The sequence below is a fragment of the Neofelis nebulosa genome, chromosome 4 (assembly GCF_028018385.1).
Source record: "Neofelis nebulosa isolate mNeoNeb1 chromosome 4, mNeoNeb1.pri, whole genome shotgun sequence".
Classification (NCBI taxonomy): domain Eukaryota; kingdom Metazoa; phylum Chordata; class Mammalia; order Carnivora; family Felidae; genus Neofelis; species Neofelis nebulosa.
The window spans coordinates 114,051,422-114,067,523 of record NC_080785.1 but is presented as its reverse complement, the minus strand read 5'-3'; positions in this window follow the sequence as shown (position 1 = coordinate 114,067,523).

Sequence of the window (16,102 nt, the reverse complement as noted above, 5' to 3'; positions counted from 1 at the left end):
ATTCTCCCCCCACCCCAGAACTTCAGTTTCTTCACCTCTGTCGGCTGCCTGGTCTTTTTTTTTTAATTTTTTTTTTTTTTCAACGTTTTTTATTTACTTTTTTTTGGGACAGAGAGAGAGCGTGAACGGGGGAGGGGCAGAGAGAGAGGGAGACACAGAATCGGAAACAGGGTCCAGGCTCCGAGCCATCAGCCCAGAGTCTGACGCGGGGCTCGAACTCACGGACCGCGAGATCGTGACCTGGCTGAAGTCGGACGCTTAACCGACTGCGCCACCCAGGCGCCCCTGTCGGCTGCCTGGTCTTAGAGGCAGTCTTGGGTCTTGTCTTCCTCCACCTCCCATCCGTCAACAAATCCCATGTGTCTAAGTCAAAATATACCCAAATCTGATCCCTCTGTCGGCACACTCAGCGGCCACTCGCTGGAGGAGTCCGGCTGGGTTCCTGCCATGCCCGGGTCTTCTTCTTCTGGGTCACATTGCTGGAGCAATTGCAGTCTCCCCTGAAGTTGGGAGTGGCCGAGGGGGCTAGGTTCTGGATGACAAAGCACTCCATTCCCAGCCCATCAACACTTCCTTCCCTTCCGTGCTTCTTCCCTTCCACTAGCTTGACACAGCCACCCAGGGGCCATAGGGTATCAGTGGAACCACAGAAAGTAGGGCCCTGAATGGTCCCTGAATGGCCACTCAGAGGACAGCCCCCTGCTGGTCAGGAACACCCACAGGCAAGAAATAGAGGTCATTTTGTGGAAGCCACTTCGATTTGGAAGTTCATCTGTTATAGCACAGAGCCCCTCCCTCATTAGGCTCCAGCCTAATGTTCTTCCAACAGGCCATGTTCCAGTCCTGCCTCTGGGCCTCGACACATGCTGTTTCCCCTGACCTCTGCATGGCTGGCTCTCTTTGGCTAATAAGACTCAACTCAGATGCCAACTTGTCAGTGGTACAACCTCAGCGACCCTGGGGTCCAGCACCCTTCATCCACTATTTTTGTTTCTTTGTGGTATTTACCACTATCTGAAATGATATTTCAGATAGTGGTAATTTATTATTATTTATTAGAGGCTCTAATTATTTATTAGAGGCTATGCAGTATAGTGGTTAAGAGCATGGAGCCAGATGCCCTGTATTGAAACCTGCCTCCCTTGCCGTGTGGTTTAGAGCAAGCAATTTAACCTCTCTGTGCCTGCATTTCCCCCTTTGTAAAACAGAATTATTGCAGTCCTTACATGAACTGACACATATAAATTGCAAAACAGTGCCTGGCACACTGTAAGGGCCAAGGAAGTGTGAGGTTTGGGTATTAATATGTTTCTTAAGTTTGCCGAGTGTAGGACTTCGTCTGTCTTTGGTGCCACTGGGTTTCCAGTGCCCAGCACACGGTTGGGTTTAATAAATATTTGCTGAATGGGAACAACTGAAGACCTGAAGCCTGTTCCCAGATTCACCGGGCCCCTGCTGGGGCCCAGGCAGGGGGGCGGGGGGTGGGGCAGTGGGCTCAGGCGGGCTTCTAGAGCTAAGGAGCTAGGGGACAAGAGTTGGCCTGAGTGCTGCCTGCCTGCTCGGAGGCCAGATGGGAGCGCAGAGACAGATCAAGCTCTCTTAACGTGGTCACAGACACATCTGCTTCATTGACAAGGTGGCCACCGGTTGCCACAACAACACTCCTAGCCCCAGAAGAATGTGCTGGAGACAACAGGAAAACTCTGCAGCCATCCTCCATCTTAGCCCCCACGACGGCGAGCTGCTCTGACCAAGAGAAAGTGTCATGCCACACGCTTGTGTGGCGTGCACACGGACCCGCGGTCGCACACAGACACTGAGCGAGAGACCCAGAGGGACCGGCACACGGCCAAGGGAGGGACCAGACACTCACCAAGGGGAAACACCGGGGCATCTGGGTGGCTCAAATGGTCGAGCGTCCGACTCTTACTTTCGGCTCGGGTCATGATCTCATAGCGTGTGCGTCCGAGCCCTGTATCGGGTTCTGCGCAGCCACTATGGAGCCTGCTTGGGAGTCTCTCTCTCCCCCTCTCTCCCCGCCCCTCGTGCACACTCTCTCTTTCTCTCAAAAATAAACTCATACAAAATTAAAAAAACAAGACAAAGGGGACGTACAGACACACATCCTCCATGACCAGAGCCCCAGACAGACCCCGTTGACGGGACCTGAGACACATACAGGCCACCCCAAGGGGTACAGGGTCACACTCATATTCACCCAGAGGCCACCCACAGACTGAGCAACCTTTATTACCTGGAAGGCCCTGGCTTGACCCTCACCTCTCGCCTATAGTCCCTGGCCATGTGTGTGCGTGTGTGTGTGTGTGCTGCGTGCAGGTGCAGGTGGGAATCAGGGTATGCAGGCTGGAGGACATCTAGGGCCTTCTCCCTCAGGAGAGCACACCCAGGCAGGAGATCACAGTATGAAGAGAGACGACTCCTGAGGCCCAGGACAGCACCCTCTGAGGCTCTGCTCCGGCCTCACATAAGCAGCGCGCCCCACGGCAAAGCCCCGCTCTAACCAAGCTCAAGATGCTGGGCTCAGATCACAGCTCTGCCCCCTCTCGCTCTGGACGGATGGGGCAAGGAAGGTCCTGCCCCTGGCGGAACCTCAGCGACGTCGCCGTAAAGTGCATGCGGATCCCAGGCGGGCTCCCCGTGGCTCTCAGCACAGGCCACAGCTGTGAACACCCACCGCGGAGGAGCCCAGGCCAGCACGGCCGCACAGCCAGCCTAGATCCTGTCCCCACCGCCAGCTCGCCAGCGGGTGCGGCCAGGGCTGCGAGGGGCCTCAGGGCTTCTCAACACATGATCCCCGTGATCTGGGAACCTCTGTCGGGATTAGCAGATCAAAAGGTCACAACTATTTTTATGGTAATACTAAGATACTCACCTTTTTCACACTCACGGGCTCCTAGGTGTGCAGGGGAATTTCCCAGAGGCCAGATGACAAGGGGCAGCATAGGGCACTGGATGCAGCCACAGACGCGAGAGGCCGGCTGACTTCGATGAAGCCACACATTGGAAAGATGGGCAAAAATGTAAAGCGATGCCACTTTTTCCACGGGCTTTAAAACGCAGAGCCATTTCCATTTAAAATATGTCATTTATGGGGGTGCCCAGGTGGCTCAGTCGGTTAAGCGTCCGACTTAACCTCAGGTCATGATCTCACGGTCTTAAGCTCAGGTCATGATCTCACGGTTTGTGGGTTTGAGCCTTGCGTCAGGCTCTGTGCTGACAGCTCAGAACCTGGAGCCTGCTTTGGATTCTGTGTCTCCCTCTCTCTCTGCCCCTCCCCCACTCACTCTCACTCTCTCTCTCTCTCTCTCAAATAAATAGCATTAAAATTTTTTAAAAAAAATGTTTCAATCTGTTATTTATGTAAACGTAGTGGGCTAATTATCATTTAAGAGGAATACATAAATATTTACATTTTTTTTCAAAGCTTTAATTTCTATTATCATAACTATTGATAGATCAAGCACACACACACCACACACAACGCCTCTGTGTCTGCAGTAATTTCTTTAAATGTTAAGGGGCCCTGAGACCCCAAGGTTTGAAAACTGCTGCCTTACATGCATGGCTGGCAATTGATCAGCCAAATTCAGTAAATAATAAGGATAGGGAGTACACATTGAGTCTAGACTGCATGCCAGGCTGCGCGCTAAGGGCTTTGGAAGGATCTCATGGAGTCCTCACGTCAGTCTCATGAGGCAGGTACCCTGAAGATGGAGGAGAAAACCCAGGCTGAATTTCCAGTGCGTCCGACTTGAAAGCTCCCTCCCCAAACCCAGCCATCTCCTGCCTCTCTCTGTGTCCGGGGTTGTCAGATGAAATACAAGATGCCCCGTTAACTCTGAACTTCAGATAAGCAATGACAGAAACTTTAGTACAAGTATGTACCAAATATTACATGGGGCATATGTATACTAAGAATTCCTTGTTTATTTGAAATTCAAGTTAACTAGCATCCTATATTTTTATTTGCTAAAATAAATATAAATACATAAAATATCTGGTGGCCCAAACTGTGCCCAGGCCCCTGGGTGCTGAGGGCCCCTGCCTCCTGGACATCTTGGGGTGCTGTCCCCAGGCAGCATGGCCCAGCCACTTTGTGGCTGTACATTCTGAGACAATGCCTTCCCTCTCTGGTCTGCATTATGGTTCCTCTCCCCAGGGCAGAGATGAGGGGTGGGGTGGGGGGGTGCTGAGCTGCGATGATTATAGGCACTTTTCATTCTGCTAACATTTCCCCTCAAATTCAGACCCTGGGGGAGTTTTCTCAATACCCAGCTAACTGCCCCCTTCACACACCCCCACACCACACCCCCGCACCCCACAGCCCATCAGGACGACTTTGAGAGGTTGTCCCCGAGCTGTACAATCTGCTCACCCCACCCCTCTGCTATCCCCCAAAGGCCACCTGTCTTCCTTCTACCTCCCCACCACACCCAACTGCACCCCTCCCCCATCGGGTGACCAGAGAGGACTATTCTCTGCAGCCTCACCCCGACCCTCTCTGGCCTCCAGCAGGTTCAGCAACAGGTTCTTGAAAACCCCCAGGTCCTGGGTCTCCCTGACCAAAGTGGTACCCATTCTACAGACTAGGAAACTGAGGCTCAGCTCCCAGGGCCCGTCATTTAGCCCTTCATTAGGCATCGAGCTGCTCCATCCTGAAACACCAGGCCCTCCTCTCCACAGGAACGTCTTCTTCTGCCCTGCATACCCTCCCGCCCACCTGCCAGCCCCACCTGCTAGCCAGCACACCTGGACGGCGGTGGAGACGTGACTTACGGCAGACACTCTGACATGGCTCCTGCCACTGGAAGGCGTCCAGGGCTGCACATCCATCAGGGACTCGGCAGTGCTGATCAGTGAGCACGCCCACAGGACTTTTTCACTTAATATGTAATTACTTCCTTGAGTTAGATCCTTTCTCTGCCAGCCTGGCCCTCTTCTCTGTTGTTTCATTTTTCCCCCCTTTGACCTCCGAAAGGATCATCGATTCATGTGGTGAAGCACCAGCTACGGGCAAAGAAGGCACAGGGTGTCGGGAGGTCCGGCAAAGCGCACTCAGGAGAGAACTCAGATTGGAGTTCAAGCAGGACAGCAGAATCATGAGGAGCGTAGGTGTGAGCTGTGTGACCCTAGGAAGGTCGCTTCACCTCTCTGGGCCTCAGCTTCCTCATCAATCACTGAGCATTTGTGTGCCAGGCCCTTTTCCAAGCACGTTGCACACCCTCTGTCGTGTAATCCTCACAGGAGGAGATGGGTGTTCTTATCAGCTTTCGTACAGGAGTTTGCGGGGGCCGCTGGAACATGGGCCCATAGACTGGGTGGGCTTAAACAACAGAAGCTGATCCCCTGACAGTCCTTCCTGGAGGCTCGAGTGCACAATCAAGGCATGCGCTGGGTTGGTTCCTACTCTGGGCTGTAAGGGAGAGTCTGTTCCCAGCCTCTCTCCTTGGCTCATAGATGGCCTCCTTCTCCCTGAGCCTCTCCACATTGTCTTGCCTCGATGTTCTCTAGGTCCAAATGTCCCCTTTTAATAAGGACACTTGTCATACTGGATTAAGGCCATCTGAATGGTCTCATTTCCACTTGATCACCTCTTTAAAGACACTATGTCCAAATAAGGTCATGTTCTGAGGGACTGGATATTAGGACCCCAACATATGAATTTGGGGGAGGGACACAATTTGACTTATAACATCTGGTTTAGGTAAGGACACTTAGGCAAAGAGTTTAAGCAATGGATCCAAGATCACACACACTTTTTAAAAAAATTTTTTAGGGACGCCTGGGTGGCTCAGTGGGTTGGGCGTCCAACTTCAGCTCAGGTCATGATCTCGCGGTCCATGAGTTCGAGCCCCGCGTCGGGCTCTGTGCTGACAGCTAGGAGCCTGGAGCCTGCTTCGGATTCTGTATCTCCCCCTCTCTCTGACCTTCCCCCGTTCATGCTCTGCCTTTCTCTGTCTCAAAAATAAATAAACGTTAAAAAAAATTTTTTTTAATGTTCCATTTATTTTTGAGAGAGAGATTGAGAGAGTCAGAGCATGAGCAGAGGAGGGGCAGGGAGAGAGAGGGAGGGAGACCCAGAATCCGAAGCAGGCTCCAGGCTCCGAGCTGTCAGCACAGAGCCCGACGCGGGGCTCGAACTCACAAACTATGAGATCACGACCTGAGCACAAGTTGGACGCTGAACCGACTGAACCACGCAGGCGCCCCCCCCCCCCCACATGCTTTAAAAGCTAGACCTGGGGGGTGCCTAGGTGGCCGGTCGGTTCAGCGTCCAACTTCAGCTCAGGCCACGATCTCACAGTTTGTGAGTTGGAACCCCACGTTGGGCTCCACGCTGACAGCGTGGAGCCTGCTTGGGATTCTCTCTCTCTCTCCCTCTCTCTCTGCTCCTCCCCTGCTTGTGCTTTCTCTCTCTCTCTCTTAAAAAGAAAAAAGAAAAAGAAAAAAAGCTAGAAGTGGGATTCAATCCCCATTCCAGAGCCCCACTACCTTGAAACCCTGTTGGAAACTGAAGTAGGCACTCCTGCTTGATGGGGCTGTGCCAGGGATTGTACAGCCTAGCCACAGAAGTGTTTAGAATGGTGCCCAGCGCAGAAAAGGTACTGAACAAATGTTAGCTATGAATATCATGGTCTGCCAGGCCTGGGTTCAAATCCTGCTCTGACGTCTTGTGCTGTGTGACCTTAGGAGAGGCTTCGCCTCTCTGGACCTCAGTTTTGTCATCTGCGAAAGGCAGGGAGGATGGCAGTCCTTCCCAAGAGGTCACAGCGAGCTTCCTCTGGGCTCCCAGGTTTCCTCTGAGTACACGCTGGCCAGAGCTACAATGCGAACCCCTCCTTCTCCTCCCCAGGCTCTGGGCCCTCTCTGACCACCATGTGGCCTCCCTCAGGGCACAGTGAAGGGTCTGACCCAGAGCACACATCAGCCTGAGCTGGAAGAAGGGAAGGAGAGAGAAGAGAGAATAATCTGGTTTAATTCAGGTGAGGGGGGCATAGAATTACTGGGGTTGTCCACTTCTAGCCAAAATGGAGTCACAGGGACCAATTTACCTTCCTGCCTAAAACCGACAAAAACAGACAAAAGACACAAAATAGTAATTCTCGAAACACTGGGTTTCAGGCCACAGAGGACAATGTACTGTCCCTGTATTGCAGGGCACAAATGAAGTAAGCCCTATGGTTGCTAAGCTTGCTGCCTTGAGGGTTTCCAGGCTGGGGCGTGGGGACAGGGAGCCACAGCACCTAGAGTCTGCTGGGATCCATGGAGACTGAGGCAGCCATGCTTCACAGGCCAGACCAAGAGGACAGAGTTGCCCGGATCTGCAGGGGCCCCGAGGACCCAACTACACGATCAGTGCATGCACATGAGGCCAGTACTTGAGGCCAGGGAGGAGCCATCTGAAAGGGACAGACACAGGGTCACCTGGTGACCAGACTGAAAGTACCTGGGAATAGTACCAGACCCCTACTCACAATTCTCAGGACAGCAGGTGGAGCATTCTGGAAGGCCTTGCTTGCCTCGGTACTGGAGAACGGTTAGCTCCAGACTGAGCACTGCTCCAGACCCACCTACTGGATCACAAAAGCAAGACCCATGAGAAGCACACCGTTTCCAAGGGATGTGAGGGCATCGCTGAATAAAGCTTGAGAAGATTCACAGGAACATGCAAAAAAATCTGCACTCGACAAGCTCAACTTCACAATGTCTGGCCCCTAACCAAAGATCACCCCCACTGTTGCTGCCTGCTCAGGCCTCAGGACTGTGGCCCTCGCCTCCCGGCTCTCTGGGCCTCCCTGGGCTCCTGTGACCACTGTGCTTTTCTCTCTCACACTGGAAAGTAGCTGTCTGTGCCTGCCTCCCCCCGCCATACAGGGTGCAACTCAAGACAGAGACAGCGTCTGATCCTGCACTGAGGCCCCAGCAGGGCAGGGCACTCCATGGGCACTACATAAATGCTTAGTGGGTAGACAGGTGGATGGATGAACGGTAAATTCATTAATGACAAGGCTTTTCCTTTCTTCCCTATCACATTCTGAAGTTCACAGTTAGGGATTACTTCATTCTTCTCTGTGTGCCAAGGTTTTCAGCACCTGCCTAACCTGAGTAGGCCCTAATAAACAAATGCTTGTTGACTGAGTAACAAAATGGGCCTTTGTGCATGCTGCTGCTTCTGTCTGGAATGCTCTTTCCCAGACATCCCCATGGCTCACCCCTTCATCTCCCTCCAGTCATTGTTTATGTGACACCTTCTCAACGAGGCCTGACCACCCTATTTAAGACTGAAAGGGCCTTCTTCCTTCCAGGATCCCAACCTTTCTGCCCTTGCTCTTGTTTCTGCCTTCTTGCTTACACTATCATTCACTTATTTATTATGTTGACTGTTTCTTTGTCTGTGTTCCCACTACCACCTGCAAAATAAAATAAAATAAAATAAAAGATAGAACACAGAGCTTTTTGACTCTCTTTTTGTATAATTTCCCCACTGCCGAAGACAGTGTCTGGCACATAGTAGCTGTTCAGTAAACCCTTGTCGAATAAGGGAATGGCTTTTGTTCTGCCAATGACGGCTCTCTGTGGTCTGGAGCTGACTCCTTGCTCCCTCTGAGCCCCATACTTAAAATAATAACGGCCAACATAGTAGTAATAATAACAATAAAAAAAAAGTTGGATGGCATGCTACTCATGGGCACTGCTTGCAAAGATTCTGTCCCTCCATCCTCCGGGCACATAGTAGGGTCGTGCTAGTTGCCCTCTTAGGGTCTGCCTGTGACCTGCATCGGCCAGCCTGAATGGAAGGGCAGTGATGAGTTTCACTTCCAGGCGGACGCTTTAAGAGCCAGTAGCCTCCCATCTCCCTTCTCCCCTGTGCCAGAGCGATGGGCTGTGTTCCCCACGGTGGCTGCTACTCTGTTATGCCACAGAACAAAGCCACAGCTGACCCATTTGGGACATTTTGCAGGAGTGAGAAATAAGCTTTTGTTGTATTAAGCCAGTGGGATTTGGGACTTTTGTTATAGCAGCATAACTTAGCCTCTCCTGACTGAGGGTCCTGACAAATGGGATTCTGTAGCCCGAGGGCTACCCTGGGGGCTCAGTCCCCTTTGCACCGGAGGGGTGGGACTTAGAAGAGTAACAATGACTGTGGCTTTATCAGGGTTGCGTGCTTAATGCCCCTTGATTGCCCCATTGTATGGTCACAACAACCCCATGAGTAGGCACTGCTGTGGTCCCCTTGGAGGTACAGAGAGGTGAGATGTGAGCCCAGGTTGCTGAGAGGGGGCGGGGCCAAAACATGAGGCCTCAGGTAGTTCTTGTTCCTGCCTCTGTCAGTCTTCAGGTAACAGCTACTGTCATCCCGATGCCAGCTTGCTTCATGAGGAGGGTTTGTACCTCCATGCCTGGCCTCTTTGGTATGTTTGGGTCCAGGCTGATGGTAGGGGAGGCCGGACTCCAAGGATCTTTGCTAAGATGGTTTCCTGGAAGAGGGTCTGCTGGTCAGAGAAGGGCTGGGGGGCTAGCAGGCACCCGCACACAGCCTCTGGCTGCTGTGAACCCCTCACCATGACCCCATATCGGTGTAGATTCATCTACACTCCTTGGGGGCCCGCCCTCTTCCCCACACTGGGCTCTTTCATAAAGAGCCCCCAGAGCTCCTGGGCCCTGACCATGTAGCAGTGCTTGGGTCAGAGTGCCTGCTCACCGGGACCAGCGAGTTTCACAATGGGGGAGACGGAGGCCCCAAGAGGGACAGGCATGAAGCGAAGGCCACACAGCTGGAAGAAGAGCTCAGTTTGCCTGGATCTAACTATCATAAAGCCAGTTTCCATGATCAGATACACCCCCTCCGAGAAGCCTTCCGTATTTACATTGGGCGTGGTGATGAGAGATTTCCCTTATGCACCCGGGGAATGGGGAGAACGGAAGCAAACATTGATTGTGCCCGGAGCTGGACTGGAGCAACCTCACGAAGGCCTCTGATGCCTTAGTGTGTGAAATGTGTCCATTTCACAGGTGCAAAGCCTGAGGATGACTTGTCTGGAGTCACGGGGCTGTTAAGCAGCAGAGCCAAGGCTCCCGGCTCCTACCCGGGCTCCTACAGTAGCCAGGTTGTGTCCCACGAGACCCGGTACTGCCCAGCCCTGTGGCCACCCTCCGTGCAGGAGCTGCCCCTTCAATAGGGAGCTGAGCGAAACCACCCAGGACAGCTGACTCTGGGGGACACAAAGTCACACAGACCTCAGCTCCTAACTCTGAGCTTCAGCCTCCACAGCAGAACACAGGGATATAAGGACTCTTTCTGCAGTCAAATAATGAGGTCAAGTGCACCCCATAGTGCCCAGAAAATAGTATTGTGCTCAGGACATGGCCATCAACTCTCTAGTGGTGGGCATCCGTTGCCTACAATGCCCACTGCCCTCAATAGCACTGTAGGGCACATCCTTACACACGAACGTCACCTAAGGGACTTGTGTGAGAAGGTCGGGGGTAAGTATCCAGGAGCAGAATTGCTGTGCCCCAGCTAGGATAGGTGTGACTTCCTTTGCATGAGCCCTGGGAGGTGGCTCCCTTGACTGGCTCCACCCCTGCCATTCCCACGAAGGGCATCGGGTGTCCTCTGTGCCCCACCCACTCCAGCACTTGGCAGTCCCCAGCTTTCCAATTCTTGCCAGTCTAATGGACGCAAAGTGGCACCTTGTGCCTCTCTGCTTACTCCTCATGAGTTTGCTCATCTCCTCATGGGCCACTTGGCCTTTTCTGTCTTCTCTTCTGTAAATGGCTTGCTTACACCTTAGTCCACTACCTGGGAAAGCTTTGGTAAGCTTGCTACCCGGTCAACCTCTCCTGTTCCCCAGGCATCTTGTCCTTAGGAAGGCTGCACTGGCCACACGCCCATGGGCTCCCAGGACTCCTTCAGCTCCCCGCACAGGGCCTCTCTGTGCCACATTCTTACCTCTGTTACTCACCCACACCATGCATTCATCCATTAGTTTCCCAGCACAGCTGAAGTAAGATTCAAACACCACGGCCAACCCAAGGGTCCACACGGTCTGGCCCCCGCCTGCACCTACCTCTCCTGCTGTCCTTGCTTGCTCACTAGCTTAGGCCAGGACTTCCTGGCCGGGTCTGGATGGCCACGCTCATCCCCAACCTCAGGGACACCACACGGCTCCTTCCCCACAGTCAGGTCCTCGTTCAGAAGTCACCTCCTCACGGAGGCCACCCCTGACGGCCCTGCCTAAAACACCAGCGCCTGTTACCTGTTTCCCCGTAACCCCCAGCCCAGCTTTGTGTTCCTTCTCGGCAGTTGCCCACACCGCACACTATGCCGTGCAGGTTTTTGTTTGGCGGTGTTGAGAGGCAAGGAAGCTGATGAATGCACAGAGCAGCCCCTGGCAGGAGCCCCCAAACGGACCCCATGCACCTTCCTCAGCACCGCTCAGACACGGTCCCTGGGGCAGCTTTAATCCCAGATCCACCTGGGGCAGATTAAGCATTAGCTCAGCTCTAATTCAGGTGAGCCCACTTAATTTCTCTTCTGAGACCCACTGCCTGCTTCTACATCAAGGCGCTTAATCCGCACAAGAAAGGCTGCTGGTAGTGAAGGCAGGGAGGCCCAGAGCATTTGTGCAGGAGCAGAGCCACTTCCCCGGGGGGGCCCAGCCCTCTAGGAGATGGCTCGGTAGGACCACTTCTCCTGCAATGATCCGGGAGCAGCAGTGGATATGCATCATACCCAGACCCTGATGGGAAAGAAGCAGGTGGGCTTTGCTACCTCTCTCCCCTCACAGCCTCCTTGACAAAGGAGCCACAAGGTGGCAGGAGCCTGGGACTGCCTCCTGCTGTGCGGCCTCCTGCCACATGCCTACTCCAGACTGCTGACACCAAAGGAGTCACCTCGATGGCACTAAGTCACCGAGATGCCCAGGTTTCACTAGCAGACCAGCTGTAGTTACCAAGTAGAACAGCAGGACTGGAGCCGTGTCCACGTCGGTAGTTAGAGGCAAGTGCCCGGCCCACAGTCGCAGCAAACGAGCGGATAGATGGGAGTCAGTGAGCCAGCCCTTCCCCTTGGTGCTCTCGCCAGGCAGACTGCCTCAGGATAAGGAACATCTTCTTCCTTTATATCTTTTAATAACAGAAAGTAATGCACGCTCCCTGGTTTAAAAATATACAGAAGTGTCAGGGGCGCCTGGGTGGCTCAGTCAGTTAAGCGTCTGACTTCGGCTCAGGTCATGATCTCGCGGTCTGTAAGTTCGAGCCCCGCGTCAGGCTCTGTGCTGACAGCCCGGAGCCTGGAGCCTGCTTTGGATTCTGTGTCTCCCTCTCTCTCTGCCCCTCCCTGTTCACACTCTGTCTCTCTCAAAAATGAATACACGTTAAAAAATTTTTAAAAATATATATAGAGAGAGGTGTCTATAGTAAAAGGTGAAAATGTGTTCCAAAATCCTGCTACCCAGAGGGAACCAGGCCACACTTTGTGTGAATACAAATGTGGACTTATATGTCCCCTTGTGGAACATGCCTGTTCCTCAAGGTATTTTCTCCACCTTCACATTCCACATGAGTAGATCCCCCTTATTCTTTTTTTTAACTGTGTGGAAGCACCCACATTTATTTCCTCAACCCCCTGTTGAATGACATTGACAAGGATTCCATTGTTTTTTTTTCCACTGTCATCAACAACATGGTAACAAAGATTCTTGAACATGTATCTTTCGGCACCGGTGTGAGTCTTGCCGCAAAGTCTCCTTGCCTTCTAGAAGGGGGGGTTCTGGGTCAAACAGTGGCAGCTTTTACATTTTAAGGGATTCCCCCAAAACGAGGGCTGATCATCCCAGAGGATGACCTTGGAGAAACCCTGGAAAACCTGTGAGGTAATGGGCTTTCCTTTGCTGGAGGAATTCAAGGGACTTGAAACAACCACCCACTGGGGTGCTGCAGAGGAGGCTTCTCCATCAAGTTCTGGGTTGCCCTGGACAACCCTGATTCGTTCCCACTAGCAGATGTGATTTCCGAACAAAGGTTCTGGGGCTGCTCCTGGCCGAGAATTGTATGAGGTTCCTTCATGACCACAATCTCCCTCTCCTGGGGGCCTGCTGGGGTCGCTAGAGCAGCCTCCCACCGACACCCAGCTTGAGGATTCAACTCCCCCATCCTCCCTGGGGACGCCCCTGTGAAATCCACACAAGAAACGTAAGGCCCTTGTAATCAGTGCCACTTTGTCACCAGATGTTCAAAGGCAGGGGTGCTAATTGATGCAGGCAAGTAGGAGGGAGAGGAGGGGATGGAAGCCAGTGGGAGGATGGGTGGGCTGGGGGGGCAAGAGAACCCCACACTGGGTGGGGGGGCGGTCCAAGAAAATGCATCCTAGGAGGGACTGAGCAGGAGGAGGGGTGTAAGACGTTTAGGGTCTCCTGACAATGAGATGTAATGAGCCTGAGAATAAGGATCTCTGATTTTCTTAAAAGATCCTGTACTACTGTTGAGAATTTCCATCATCCGGTTCCTGGATTCTGTGACTCTGTTTTAAAATGCTCCCATCTTGTGATTCTGAGCTTCTGATTCTTTGATAAAATTCCCAGGGGGTGCACGGGGCGTGTGGCTTTGGAGCGGGGCTCCTGGAGACCCAATTCAACTCATGAGTGTTGAGGACTTGGGCACACTGCCCGCCGGCTCCATGCCTGGGTTTCCCAGCCGGTAGATGGGGACAGCAAGGCACGGGCTCCTGGTGCCTCAGGGAGGGTTCAAGGAGCACCTGATACACATGGGTACATGTGGGCCTGGCACACACTGGGCGCTCAGCATGTGCTGGCTTTGGTTGCTCTTGAATTAGTTTCTAGGGCAGGGAGTCCGAGAGAGGATTCTGGGAGCTGAGGCCAGGGACTGAGCTATTGTTCCGAGCTGCTTCTCTGGGTCTGGAAGTGTCCGGGGCTCTAGGACCTGGGTCCACTGGGCAGCCAGCCCTCCACAGCAGGCAGCTGCTGGAAAGCAAAGCAAACACGCAGAGGGAAGGAAGCTCCTGGAGCTGCAGGAAAGCAAACAAGGGCCGCTTCCTCCAGCCGCATGCTGCGGACGGCCAACCTTTCCCAGGGCTGTTCCTTGGGAGTCCTCCTCGGGCGCCTGGCTCGTGTTTGGACAGCTTGAGGGGCGCGGGGGACAGAGAAAGTGGACCAACAGAGAGCCAGGCCTGTCCAGGCCAGTCGCGGGCCCAGGCTGCCTGTCCCGTTGGCAGGGCACTGCCATGCAGCCTACCTGACCACATCCTCGGCTCTGGCCCCCGGGGCCTGGCTGTTGGGGGCCCGTGCCTGGAGGGCAGTCCCCAGGATGGGGCAGTGGGGCTGGGGATACCATAAAATCAATAATAATAGTTAGTGTTGATTACATGCTTCCCAGGAGGCAGGCACCAATCTTCAGAACAGCCCCCTTACTACTGCAATTTTACAGATGAACAAACTGAGGCAGGATGGAGTCATTCTACAGTCCAGATGGTCTGGGCCCGGTCACTACACTCTTAGTAAACCACATACTTCCTTTCACGAGGTAATGATCGTGATGCCAACACACTGCACTTTTCTGAATGATGACCCTTCGTGACGCTATTGGGTGGGTGTGGTTATGAGCCCCACGTTTCAGCTAAGGTAAACTGAGGCACCACCATTTAGAAAAGGTAGTAGCTGGGATTCAAACCAATTTCAGTCCAGTGCCAAACCTCGTGCTGTTAACCACTGTGCCAGTCTATTCGTTTCCTGTGGCTGCTGTAACAAATCACCACAAACTTGGTGGCTTAACACAACACAGATTTGTTCTCTTTACAGTTCTGGAGGTCAGAAGTCTGAAAGGAGCTTCACTGGGCTAACATCGAGGTGTGGGCAAGGGCTCGTTCTTTCTGGAAACTCTGAGAGGTCAATTCCTTTCCTTGACTTTTCAGTGTCTATGGCCACCTGTGTTTCTTGGGTCACAGACCCTCCCTCTGCTTTTGGAGCACCTCATTCCACATCACCCCAATCTCTGCTTCTGTTATCACACCTCCCCCTCCCACCCGCCACTGCTTCCTCACTCATATAAGAAAGACCATTATGATTACATTAGGTCCTTCTGGATAATCCAGAATAATCTCCGCATCTCCAGATCCTTCATTCACTCACGAGTTCAAAGTCCTTTTTGCCATATAGGTAACATACTGACAGGTTCCAGGGATTAGGACGTGAACATATCTGGGGGCCCATTATCCCACCTGTCACAACGAGGTTAGGCTGAGTCTTGCTAAAGTTGAGGTAATGAGCTCCCCATTCCTGGACGTATGAAAGCACATCTTATCAAAACCTTGGCAGTGGAAGTCATGGGTGCTTAACTCAGAACTTAAAGACCTGGCAGTTCATTCTCAGACCATCTGGCACGTTGCCAGGTGGAGAAACAGAAGCATCCCTCACGCTAGCAGGGGGGACTTCTCCACCACCAGGGCCTTGGCACAGCTCTCAGGGGACCTTTCACACCCGGGTTTGGGTGTGATATGCACCCAAGCCTTTGCCCCACGCTGCCTGCTGCGAGCTGGCCCAGGGCAGAGCTTGGGTGCCTCTCCCGCCAGCACGCAGCACGCACCCAATGAGCACGTGTGGGAAGGGCAAGCCAAGGAAGCCCAGAGGCCTCCCAAGACCGGCAGGTTTGTGGCTGGCCCAGGCCGGTCCTGGTGCCCAGCAGATGCCCAGCAGGCGTGCGCGGAATGAAGTCACCCGCCAGTAGCACATCCCAGAGAGTGTTGGGCCCAGCGTGCAGTGGCCACTCGTGGCTACTGAGTCCTTCAAAGACGGGCCAGTGCGACTTCACTTATGCTGAATTCTTTCTCACGAACCCCAAGGCCTGGCCTGAAAACTGGGCTTCTGCGGCCTACCCTGCCCACCCCTCTCCGTGGGGTCCATCGTGAAGGTCCCACCCCGATGGCTGCAACTGAGCGCGGCCCTCCTCCCCGTCCCCCCACCCAGCTGAGCTCTCACAGGTCAGCCGCCACCAGCACCAGCAGTCCCAAAGACCCACTACGTGCTGTAAACACACAGTCCTTGCAACAGCACAGGGAGGTGGG